Source organism: Triturus cristatus, chromosome 1_2, assembly GCF_964204655.1.
Source record: "Triturus cristatus chromosome 1_2, aTriCri1.1, whole genome shotgun sequence".
Classification (NCBI taxonomy): domain Eukaryota; kingdom Metazoa; phylum Chordata; class Amphibia; order Caudata; family Salamandridae; genus Triturus; species Triturus cristatus.
In genome coordinates, this window is record NC_140580.1 from 193,982,048 (window position 1) to 193,994,745 (window position 12,698).

Below are 12,698 nucleotides of genomic sequence, written 5' to 3' on the forward strand. Positions count from 1 at the left end.
TCACCCTCTCCTCCCAGGGATGGTAGTGTACGGGTCTGCGGGAGGGCCCTCCTCCGGTGGCGTTGGCCTGGTCGTGTTCATCCTGCCTCTTGGCTCGGACCCTCCTCCGCAGATCGTACCACCTGTTCTGGCACTCCTGCCTGGTCCGTCTGGTGTCCGCAACAGCATTCACAGCATCGACGATGGTCTGCCACATGGCTGTTTTTGCTGCCTGGCTGGTGTTTCTGACCAATGTTCCAAAGATCTGTGGCTCGACTCTGAGGATTTGATCAACAAGAACCTCCAACTCTCGGTTACTGAACTTTGGATTCTTGGTAGTGGGCATGATGAGGGGTGTGGATGGTGGGGGGGGTGTGGATGGTGGGGGTGGTGTGTGGATGGTTGTGGGTGTGTGGGTGTGGTTGTGCAGGTGCGTGTGTGTGTGAATGTGATGAGGGTGTGTTTGTGAAGGTGGTTGTGTGAAGGTGTGCAAGTGTAAGGTGTAGTAAAGGTTGAGGTCTGGTGCTGTGGGTTGTCTGTGGGGTCTGGCAGCAGTGGGTCTGTTGCAAAGGCTCATGGTTTGTGTGTGTGGGCCCTTTTTATTGGTCCATTGGTGGGTGTGGCTGTGTTTGAATTTTGGGTGGGTTGGTTATAAGGAGTGGTGGTGTATTGGGCCTCTGTTTGTTTTTGGCAGTTGCAGGTCAGTGAAGGTGTTGTTTTGGTGTTTTTTGGCCATGTGTAGTGGCTTTGTGCCATTCGAATGGTGTATTGTTGTGTTGTTTTGTTTTGTCCTGGTTGTGTCCGTGCGTTTTGAGCGTGTGTACGGTGTGTACATGGGCCATTTGGTTGTACGGTGCTGTCCTTGTGTGTGGCTTGGTACGACTCGTACATGCGGTTGTGATGTTGGGGCCTGGGGTGCGCTCCGTAGTTAGGAGGTTGTGTTGGGGGTAGGACTCGAACGTACTGGGATGTACATACACGGTGGTTCGACACGTACAGGGGTGGGGGTAGGACTCGAACGTACTGGGTACACGGTGGTACGACACGTACTGGGGTGGGGGTACGACTGGAACGTACTGGGGTGTAGGTTCACGGTGGTACGACACGTACTGGGGTGGGGGTACGACTGGAACGTACTGGGTACACGGTGGTACGACACGTACTGGGGTGGGGGTACGACTGGAACGTACTGGGGTGTAGGTACACGGGGGGTATGACACGTACTGGGGTGGGGGTGGGGCTCGAACGTACTGGGGTGTAGGTTCACGGTGGTACGACACGTACTGGGGTGGGGGTGGGGCTCGAACGTACTGGGGTGTAGGTACATGGGGGTATGACACGTACTGGGGTGGGGGTGGGGCTCGAACGTACTGGGATGTACATACACGGTGGTTCGACACGTACAGGGGTGGGGGTAGGACTCGAACGTACTGGGTACACGGTGGTACGACACGTACTGGGGTGGGGGTACGACTGGAACGTACTGGGGTGTAGGTACACGGGGGGTATGACACGTACTGGGGTGGGGGTGGGGCTCGAACGTACTGGGGTGTAGGTTCACGGTGGTACGACACGTACTGGGGTGGGGGTGGGGCTCGAACGTACTGGGGTGTAGGTACACGGGGGTATGACACGTACTGGGGTGGGGGTGGGGCTCGAACGTACTGGGATGTACATACACGGTGGTTCGACACGTACAGGGGTGGGGGTAGGACTCGAACGTACTGGGTACACGGTGGTACGACACGTACTGGGGTGGGGGTACGACTGGAACGTACTGGGGTGTAGGTTCACGGTGGTACGACACGTACTGGGGTGGGGGTACGACTGGAACGTACTGGGGTGTAGGTACACGGGGGTATGACACGTACTGGGGTGGGGGTGGGGCTCGAACTACTGGAATGTACATACACGGTGGTTCGACACGTACAGGGGTGGGGGTAGGACTCGAACGTACTGGGTACACGGTGGTACGACACGTACTGGGGTGGGGGTACGACTGGAACGTACTGGGGTGTAGGTACACGGGGGTATGACATGTACTGGGGTGGGGGTGGGGCTCGAACGTACTGGGTACACGGTGGTACGACACGTACTGGGGTGGGGGTACGACTGGAACGTACTGGGGTGTAGGTTCACGGTGGTACGACACGTACTGGGGTGGGGGTACGACTGGAACGTACTGGGGTGTAGGTTCACGGTGGTACGACACATACTGGGGTGGGGGTACGACTGGAACGTACTGGGGTGTAGGTACACGGGGGGTATGACACGTACTGGGGTGGGGGTGGGGCTCGAACGTACTGGGGTGTAGGTACACGGGGGTATGACACGTACTGGGGTGGGGGTGGGGCTCGAACGTACTGGGGTGTAGGTTCACGGTGGTACGACACGTACTGGGGTGGGGGTACGACTGGAACGTACTGGGGTGTAGGTTCACGGTGGTACGACACGTACTGGGGTGGGGGTACGACTGGAACGTACTGGGGTGTACATGGACGGTGGTTTGACATGTACTGGGGTGGGGGTTCGACTGGAACGTACTGGGGTGTAGGTACACGGGGGGTATGACACGTACTGGGGTGGGGGTGGAGCTCGAACGTACTGGGGTGTACATAGACGGTGGTACGACACGTACTGGGGTGGGGGTACGACTTGAACGTACTGGGGTGTACCTAGACGGGTGGGGGTATACATACACGGGGGGTACGTGTCGGACGTACGGGGGCTGGGGGGAGTGTTGGGCGCGTATGCGGGCACATGTCTCCATGGTTGCTATAGGAGTTCGGTGCGGACGGTGTTTTTTCCATACGGTTGTACGCTCGGACGCACGGGATGGATCGTGATTCCTCGGTCGGACTTGGCTTTTCACGTTTGTAAGATAAATCGTCCGAGGACATGTCGGACACATTTTCCGACCCGAGGACGTGTGGGGAATGATTCCCAGTGCGGTTCGTATGGACTTTTTACCATGCGAATTGTGATTGCCAGTTCGTACGGCACTTGTACGATTCGTACGGTAAAAAGACCCGATACGAGTCGCACGGGGACATTTTTTACCGGATCGTGATCGGCACCTTTGTGTCCTCTCTTGGAACTTCAATGGCATTACTCACTATATAAAACGAAAAAAGGTACTCAAACAAAAATGGCAGATGTGTCTCTGTTGCGGGAGACCCAACTGAATGCCCTGGGATCCAATAAGCTGTGCCGCAACTTGGTGGGCAGGGTGATACATTGTAGCATTATGCACTGCCGTCCACTGACAGAGGGACACCTCCCAAGTGCGGAGTCGCAATCCTTTTTGAAAATCGCTGTCCGTCACCATTATGAAAATATGGTCTGATCATGATGGCAGGTATGCATTTGCCAAACTGCGGCTAGGGAACAGTTTGCTCTGTGTGGGATCAATATATGCACCGGCTGGGGCGAAAATCCCTTTCCTCCTCCATTAAAATAGCTTGCTCGCAGAGATCGGGGCATCGCAGTATGTTATTGGTGGAGACTGGAACCCTGCCCGGAACGCAGTCCTGGACAGAAGGGGCCCTCTAAACAAAGGCAATGATGCGGACAGAGCCATGACGGATGTCAAGACCCTGGTGGGTCACTGGTGTCTTAGCGACCCATCAGATACGGAGTATACTTTTGTTTCCTTGGTCCATGGCATGCTTTCCAGGTTAGATCACTTCTTCATCTCCCAGCGAACCTTGGCTCTCATTGGAGAGTCTCGGATCTCCGAAACGGCACTGTCTGACTACTCTCCATTTCTCCTGTACCTTGATATGGGCCTCACCGGTCCATAAACCATGGTGCATGAATATACAACACTACTGCACCCCCTAGGGCAAATCACAACTGAAAGCTCACATCTCTGCATTTATGTCAGACAACAGGAACTCAGTGGACTCTCATATACTACTATGGGCTGCTGCGAAGGTGACTATCAGAGGCCAACTTATGAGAGACGCTGCAGTATCCAATAAATAGGCGATCATCCGCCGTACAGAGCTGGAGGGGGAAATAGCTTCCTTTACCTGCCTCTACACCATTCATCCTATGGTACCCAATCGCCACTGGCTTGAACAGGCTTGTATGGCCCCAAACAGCCTCTTCCCCTCCAAAGCTGAATACACGCTGCAACACCTAAAAGGGCAGCATTACGAACAGGGGGGAACAGCAGCCCGCCTTTTAGCGGCCCAACTGAGGCAATGGTAGGCCGCCATGGTCATTCCTGCCATACACTTCCTGACCAGGAAGATTCTCACCCACCCTAGGACATAGTTAATGAGTTTGCCTCATTCTTCAAGACGCTGTATACACCAGGGGAACTGGCCGGCGTGGGCCAAGTGGCTGCCTTCTTAGGGGTAGTGGACCTCCTTTGCCTGTCAGACAAGGGCAGGGAGCTCCAGGCAGGGGAGAATGACAAAGAGGAGCTAGCGCTTGCCATCTTCAAACTGCCTTACCACAAGGCCACCAGGTGAGGACGGCTTCCCCGTGGAATTCTATAGAAGGTCTGGTGAAGAGGTGGTCGAGACCCTTCATGCCACCTTCTGAGAGGCAGAGCAGATGGCCTTACTGGGCGCCCTATTCAACAAGGCGGTGATTGTGGTCCTACCTAAACCCGGGAGAGACCCTCTACTGAGTGGCAGCTACAGGCCCATCTCTCTGCTAAACTGCAACATTAAAATCCTTGTCAACATTTTAGTAACGCGTATTGGCAAAGTAATTCCATTCCTGATTCACCAAAGGCAGAATGGTTTGGTGCCAGGCCGCTCCTCAAGCAATCACCTCCGCACCATGACCCACATCATCTGGGCGGCCAAGGGCTTACCAGTTGACGCAATGGTCCTCTTCCTAGACGCTGAAAAGGCATTTGGCCGCATCAAATGGGAATACCTCTTTGCCACCATGGAACGATTCGGCCTGGGAGTGCAATTCATTTCCAAAGTGCACCACCTGTATTATTGTCCAACAGCCCAGGTTGATTGCAGAGGGTAAGTTTCAGACTCTTTCCCAATCTGAAGAGGCACCCACCACGAATGCCCCGTCTCTCCGCCTCTTATTCATTCCGGCCATGGAGCCCCTGGCTTCTACTATTCGTCATTCACCCCATATTGCAGGTGTCCCCTCGTGAATGGTTTATCCAAAATCTATCTGTATGCAGACAATGTCCTGCTCACCCTTACAGACTTCCCTTACTCCCTGCCGGCACTTCTGAACATCATTGATGGCTTTGCGGCTCTGTCCAGCTACAAAAGAAAAGACTGAGGCCCTCCCACTCTCAACTGGCACCATGAAGGGGGCCATCCACAGCTACCTTTTTCGCTGGAAGCCCTCACGTCTCAAATACTTGGGGATCCTAGTCAACAGAGGGCTAGAGGAAATGGCCTCAGACAACTTGGACTGCTTGTTTGCCCAGATGAAACGGCACATCGAGAAGTGGTCCCAACTGGCATTCTCCATGTAAAGCGGGGTGCAGGCAGTGAGGATGGTCACGCTGCTGACATTCACTTACAAACTGGGTATGCTCCCCATATTAGTGCCCTTGCCCACTTTGCACCACATTGACACCTAGATTCGATCCTTTGTGTGGGACTCCTCGAGACCCAGGCCGGCTGCGTCTAAACTCTTTGCAACCCAATCATTCGACAGCTTTGGCCTCCTGTCTATGGAACATTACACCTTGGTTCTTCACATCTCACAAATGGCATTCCTGCTCCCGAGTATTCCAGACCCACAGCAATGGGTCTACTTGGAACAATTGCTACTCCCTGGAGGCGAGGGACTTGACCTTCTTTATGGAGACCATGCCCTCCAGCAGCGCCTCTCGCACCCTGTACTGCATGCCATGTATAAGGCCTGGCTACCCGCTCACCCCTTATTCGGTGTGGACCCGTGATTCCATGATAAGACACATTTATGGGGCAATGGTGGCCTGCACATAGATGGTCAGAATCTATGCTGGACACACTGGAGAGAGGCTGGCATACATGCCTTCAACCAAATCTTGCTTGCTGGAGACCTGAAACATTTTGTCCAACTGTAGGAGGAGTTCGGCCTCCACCCACGCAAGCTTGGTGTTACCTGCAACTGTTGCACTGCCCGAGGCACAGCCAAGGCATTGGGTTATTTGAAAATCAACTTAAAAACCCTAATTCACGTACAGGAGTGGTAGAGCAGTATATCTTGATTCTCTGGTGCTCTTAGAACGTGAAAGCATCATCATTGGGTCTTTTTGACAATATGCTTTCCTCCGCCTGGAGGTAGATCAACTGGTAGTAGCAGTAGTGATCAGTGATAGTGTGAACTAGAGTGAAGTGAGTTAAAATTGCCACCTGCTCCTTCCCAACAGACTTTATTCGGAAGTAGAGGCGGCAAGGTTAAAAAAGATATGGCGGTGCACTTATAGAAATTTTACTGTTCTACAGCACCTTGTTGTCCATGTGAAAGGTCGACATGTTTCAGCCTTTTTCTTGCCCAGAGGGGTCAGGGGGCTTTTTGCAGGACCTATATAGAGTGTCAAAATTCCATTTGTAAGTACCCTGTTAGGGTAGGTAATTAACTCAACCTTCTTCTTTGTAACAGGTCAATTGTACGGACACCGTAACTGGAGCGAACACAAGCTGGATAACCTGCTACTTCAGGTTACAGAGCCGGCCGGTCCCTCCGAGAAAGCCCAAATTGGGAATTAAAATTTATAGGTACAATTGACCTGTTACAAAGAAGAAGGGTGAGTTAATTGAGTAGCAATTGTACCTCACTTCACTCTAGTTCACACTATCACTGATCACTACTGCTACTACCAGTTGGTCTACCTCCAGGTGGAGGAAAGCATATTTTCAAAAAGACCCAATGATGATGCTTTCACGTTCTAAGAGAAGCGGAGAATCAAGATATACCACTCTACCAATCCTGTATGTGAATGAGAGTTTTTAAGTTGGTTATCATACCCGACTCTGGTATTACAGGTACAAGTGATCAATTCTCCCTTTGATTATCTACCTTTGACGAATATATACAACGCAAACAAATACAACGCATGCTTTTACAACGCAACTTTTACAACTCAACTACCATTACATCACAAGTTTTTGCAACACATACCATTACAACGCAAATGTAGTATAATAAATTGTATGATCCATTACAACGCATGCTACAACGCACACATTTACAACGCAATATGTATATATTTTTTGTATAATAAACCCCTGGAGCGGGATGAAGGGAAAACAGGGGTTTTGGGTGGGGAAGTGTCTTAAAAAGTAAATAATGGAAATTAATACAAAAGCATTAAAATTAATACTCGAGTATTGAAATTAATAATCGAGGTTAATATTAACAATGTAGATAATAAAATGCATATAAATTTCTTTAAATAACTGCTACAACACATACTATTTTATAACACAATATTTAATTGAATTACCCAATGGTAAAAAAAAATACTCGGGTAACACAATTAGTACTCAAGTACTTTTTCAGGATTTTTTTTTTTACTTTATGATTTTAATAAACATTACCAAAATGCATAATACACATATAAATTAAATATAAAACTTAAATTAATATAAACTAATTTATTTACGACATTTTAACATAAAAAAATATCCAAACCTGAAAACACTACTTAATAACACAAGTTAAACTACTATTAATAAATCGTACATTTTCACATAACAAAAACAGTAACACACACAACTAATACCAACACCAAAACGAAAAGCTCCGTTTTAAAAATACAAAAAAAAGTCCTACAACTCTTTCATTGAAATTACTTTGACCCGGAAATAGCCAAAACGGATGTTAAAACCTACTAAAATAAAAAGATACGAAAAGTAACATAACAAAATAATTATTTATATTCTCGCACACCATTAAAGACACAAAGAAAAATTAAACGCAAAACAAATTTTACTTTCAAATAACGTTCAAGACAACAAGACGTATAAAAGGAGCCATCCACCATTTTTAAAATTGTAGTCGCCTGATTACCAGAGACTGCACATGGGATTACCCTTTGCAAATTCTACTCGTCGAAGAAATCCAGCTAAAACTCGAAGTAAGTACAAACTATAGAAATGTGTAGCTACTTGACAATTTTTAAAGACGCAAATAAACTGAACTCCAACTCTTTTTTTCCAGTTTCTTACAGAACTTTACAACCTCCAACCAACTTTACTAAATACTCTATTTGGGACAATAAGTATCTAAAGTAAGTCACAACATATTTTTTATTCTCGTTTAAAACAATATGTAAAATAGTTGTTTTATAGTAAATAATGCTAAAATGAACAAGACTTCACCCCAAAAAATAATTATTATTCACTTTACAAAATACATTCAAAGTTAAAGTACTGTTTCCGTTTAAAACATTTTTTACACTTGATTCTGAACATTTGCAGGATAATAATGTAATAAAACTACTATTCTTACTCCAAAGGGTGCTTGCCTGTTAGAAAATGCTGGATAGTGTTTAAGTTAAATTAACTATTCCAACTCCAAGAGGTGCTTGATTCAGAAAATGTGCAAAAAAGGGTGCTTGCCTGTGAGAAAACAGCAGATGTTTAAGTTAAAATACCTATTCCAACTCCAAAAGGTGCTTGATCCTGAAAATGTGCATAATAATAATATATTAAAATTACTATTCTTAATATTCTTACTCCAAAGGGTTCTTGCCTGTGGGAAAATGCTGGATAGTGTTTAGGTCAAAATAACTATTCCTACTCCAAAGTATGCTTCCCTCTGAGAAAATGCTGGATAGTGTTTAGGTTAAAATAACTATTCCAACTCCAAAAAATACTTACCTAACAGAAAATGCTGGATAGTGTTTAAGTTAAAATTACTTTTCCAACTCCAAAAGGTGTTTGACTCACAAAATATGCACGACAATAATGTATTAAAATTACTATTTCTACTCCAAGGAATGCTTGCCTCATAGAAAAAGCTGGGTAGTGTTTAGACTAAAATTACTATTCCAACTCCAAAAGATGCTTACCGAAGAGAAAATCCTGGATAGAGTTTAGGTTAAAGTAACTAGTCCAACTCCAAAGGATGCTTGCCTCGCGGAAAATGCTGGATAGTGTTTAGGTTAAAATAACTATTCCAACTCCAAAAGGTGCTGGATTCTAAAAATGCACAGGATAATAATGTATTAAAATTACAATTCTTACTCCAAAAAGTGCTTACCTCACAGAAAATGCTGGATAGTGTTTAGGTTAAAATAACTATTCCAACTCCAAAAGGTTCTTGAGTCTGAAAATGTGCATAATAATAATGTATTAAAATTACTATTATAACTCCAAATGGTTCTTGCCTGTGATAAAATGCTGGATAGGGTTTAGGTTAAAATAACTATTCCTACTCCAAAGTATGCTTCCCTCTGAGAAAATGCTGGATAGTGTTTAGGTTAAAAAAACTATTCCAACTCCAAAAGATGCTTGCCTAAGAGAAAATGCTGGATAGCGTTTAGGTTAAAATAACTATTCCAACTCCAAAAGGTGCTTGCCTGAGAGAAAATGCTGGATAGTGTTTAGGTTAAAATAACTATTCCAACTTCAAAAGGTGCTTGATTCAGAAAATGTGCAGGATAGTAGTATGTTAAAGTTACTATTTCTACTCCAAAGGGTGCTTGCCTCACAGAAAATGCTGGATAGTGTTTAGTTAAAATAACTATTCCAATTCCAAAAGGTGCTTGATTCTAAAAATATGCATGATAATAATGTATTAAAATTACTATTGCTACTCCAAAGAATGCTTACCTAAGAGAACATGCTGGATAGTGTTTAAGTTAAAATAACTATCCCAACTCCAAAATGTGTTTGATTTTGAAAATGTGCAGGATACTATTATGTTAAAATTACTATTCCAACTCCAAAAGATGCTTGCCTAAGAGAAAATGCTTGATAGTGTTTAGGTTAAAATAACTATTCCAACTCCAAAAGGTGCTTGCCTGAGAGAAAATGCTGGATAGTGTTTAGATAGGTTGGTTTGACTTCGGCGTCCTTAGAACAGCGACGCTCTTTGGAGACCGGCACTACACCGTCATATGCATCAGGGGTGCCCATGAATACACCAAAGTTGAATCTTCATTCGTCTTTGTGGCAATACAATATCAGAAGACTTGTTTCTTGATGCGTTAAAGCACCACAAGCAGGATAATTTTTTAGCGTCGTCGACGCCCGATATCCCCTGAAGAAGGATGACAATATCACCCGAAATGCATTGGGACTAAGAAATGAATTCTCTGGGGGTAACTTTGAAACTGACCTGTGGATCTGTTTGTTGGGTCCCTGCTGCTGGCAAATTCGGACACCTGCCCTACTACGGCTGCTCCTGGGCTACGGAGAATGGAGACTACACTTCCCAGGCGCCCCAGCGCCCCAGCGCCCGTCTGACGCCATCCACGCGCCCGGAGGCGCACTAAAAGCCCGCGGCTTCCTCCGCGTCGCGGGACGCGCGCGGGCGGCGCCGGGAGAAGCCCAGGACAAGGGCGGGACCGTCTGTGGCCGTCCGGGGCCTGACGAGGCCGGGCTTGGCCACCTCCCCAATAGCCACTACCATAGAAGGTAATTAGTGTGATTGTGTACAATCGGTAATTAAAATGGTGAAAGGAAAAAGCACCAGATCAAAAACTCCTGCTGGTGCTGGTGCTACACTAGATTCTTTTTTGGTCAGGGCAACGACTCTACTTGCACACGAAATAGAGTTGACTGAAAGGAGATTGTCCTTGGAACCTGGATGTTTTTCACTGAGATGCCAGGGTTCGCCTGCTCATTTAAACTCCCAAATTAGTAATCAAGCCTCCCCAGGTATTCCACGAGATCTAGTTGGCATTGAAGACCCTAATCCACATCTGACCCCAAGCGTTGGAGACTGTAATTCAATAACCGGCATTCATCCAAGTCCACCAATCTCTATTGAGGCTTTAACATCACCCCCCAAGATAAGAGAGACCAGAACCAGGAATACGTTGACCGTCTATAACCCTACGGTCCCTAAAACGACCTGTGCTACGAAAAAGAAAGTTTCGCTAAAAAAAAACACCAAAAAGCTTCATCAGCCTAAAGCAACCCTTTCAACATCCAACCTACCTGTCCCTCATGTCATTGACCAAACGTCAATTTGGGATGATTTACTTAAGAAATTGGACTCTATCATTGATCCGATAATCGACAAATTGGCAAGCATCGAAGTAAGGATCTCCAAGTTGGAGTCACGATTTGATAACTTTTCAGCAATAGCTCAGAACAATGTTATCCTTGATGGTCCCTTACATGGGCCCCAGCCAACTTCAACACAAAATACTCCCATGCCAGGGACACAGGCCGCCCAACCCTCGATCATAACAGCTTTATCTGTAGCGCATCCAGAAATCACTAGGAGCTCACAACATCCTAATGCTCCCCAAAATAGAATTGAAGGGCCCTGTGCATTAGCCCAGCCGGAAACATCTAAAGCTATACTAACCACGACAAATACAACACAAGTACAACCAACGTTCCATTTATCCCCTCTAGCGGCCCCTTTGGCGTTGGTTCTGGCACAGGTACCCCCGTTATCACCCAATCAAAGAGAGTCTACTATCCATCTAATGGACAAATGTGCATACTGGATATCGTCAAATCTCAGTGCCCCTGAATGGGTATGCCAATCACTCGTAAGAAAGATCATCATGGCGAGAACAGTTGACTGGGTGGGCTCTCAGGAGAAGAAGCTAAAAGTGTTATTGTGCACTTTTCGAGCACTAACGTTTTGCCTGTGCTTCTTAGAAACTTTTTTCCCCCTCAAAGGAGATCGTTTGAAATAGTGCCTCTAACATATGATTATTTCTATAATAAACGTCAATTCAAAATCCCAAGCTTAGCCAGGGTAAAAAATTCTATGGCACAGTCTAGTGCCCCTACCATTGACAACTCATCCTGTGTTAATACATTATCACTTTCCAATAGATTCGAAGCACTTTCCAATCTGGAAGAATGTGATTGACTCGGGAACAATTCTTTACCTTTTACACAAATCCCAAACAAACACATGAAAGTACATGCTAATGCTATTGGACCTTGTTTTAACTTATATACTCCAACCCATTTGTCAACTTACTGTGTATTGCCTAGTTTTAATGAACCAGACGCAAGCGAAGAAGTCAGTAACCCAGCTAATGTGGAGACTCCTTGTACTGAACGCCAATCAACCATAGCCTCCCCCTCAGATCTTAAAATCAGGATTCTATCATGGAATATCGCTGGTATAAATTCAAAGATAGATAACCCAGAGTGGTCTAAGTTTATATCAGAATATGATGTCGTATTATTCCAGGAGACCTGGTCGCTTGTGCCTACACTGTTCTCCGGGTTCTCGGCACATACTGTAGTAGCAACTAAGGGGAAGAGGGGTAGACCTTACGGGGGCCTCTCCATATGGGTTGCAACTCATTTAGACTGCACTATCTCTGAACTAGATCTGTTCTCAGTAGATCTTCAAGGTCTGGCTCTTTTATTCAAACCCAATTTTAAATTAATTCTTATTAACGTATTTTCACGTCCATCTAGCCTATCTCAAGGTTCTCCGATTTTCGACTTATTATCTACTAGTTTACCAGACCTACCTAAACATGACAGATTAATAATTGCGGGTGACTTTAACTGTCAATACGAACCGCTAGTTGATCTCCCATATATATTAGAAAACGAGGAAGATAATTGTAATCTAATACCAGA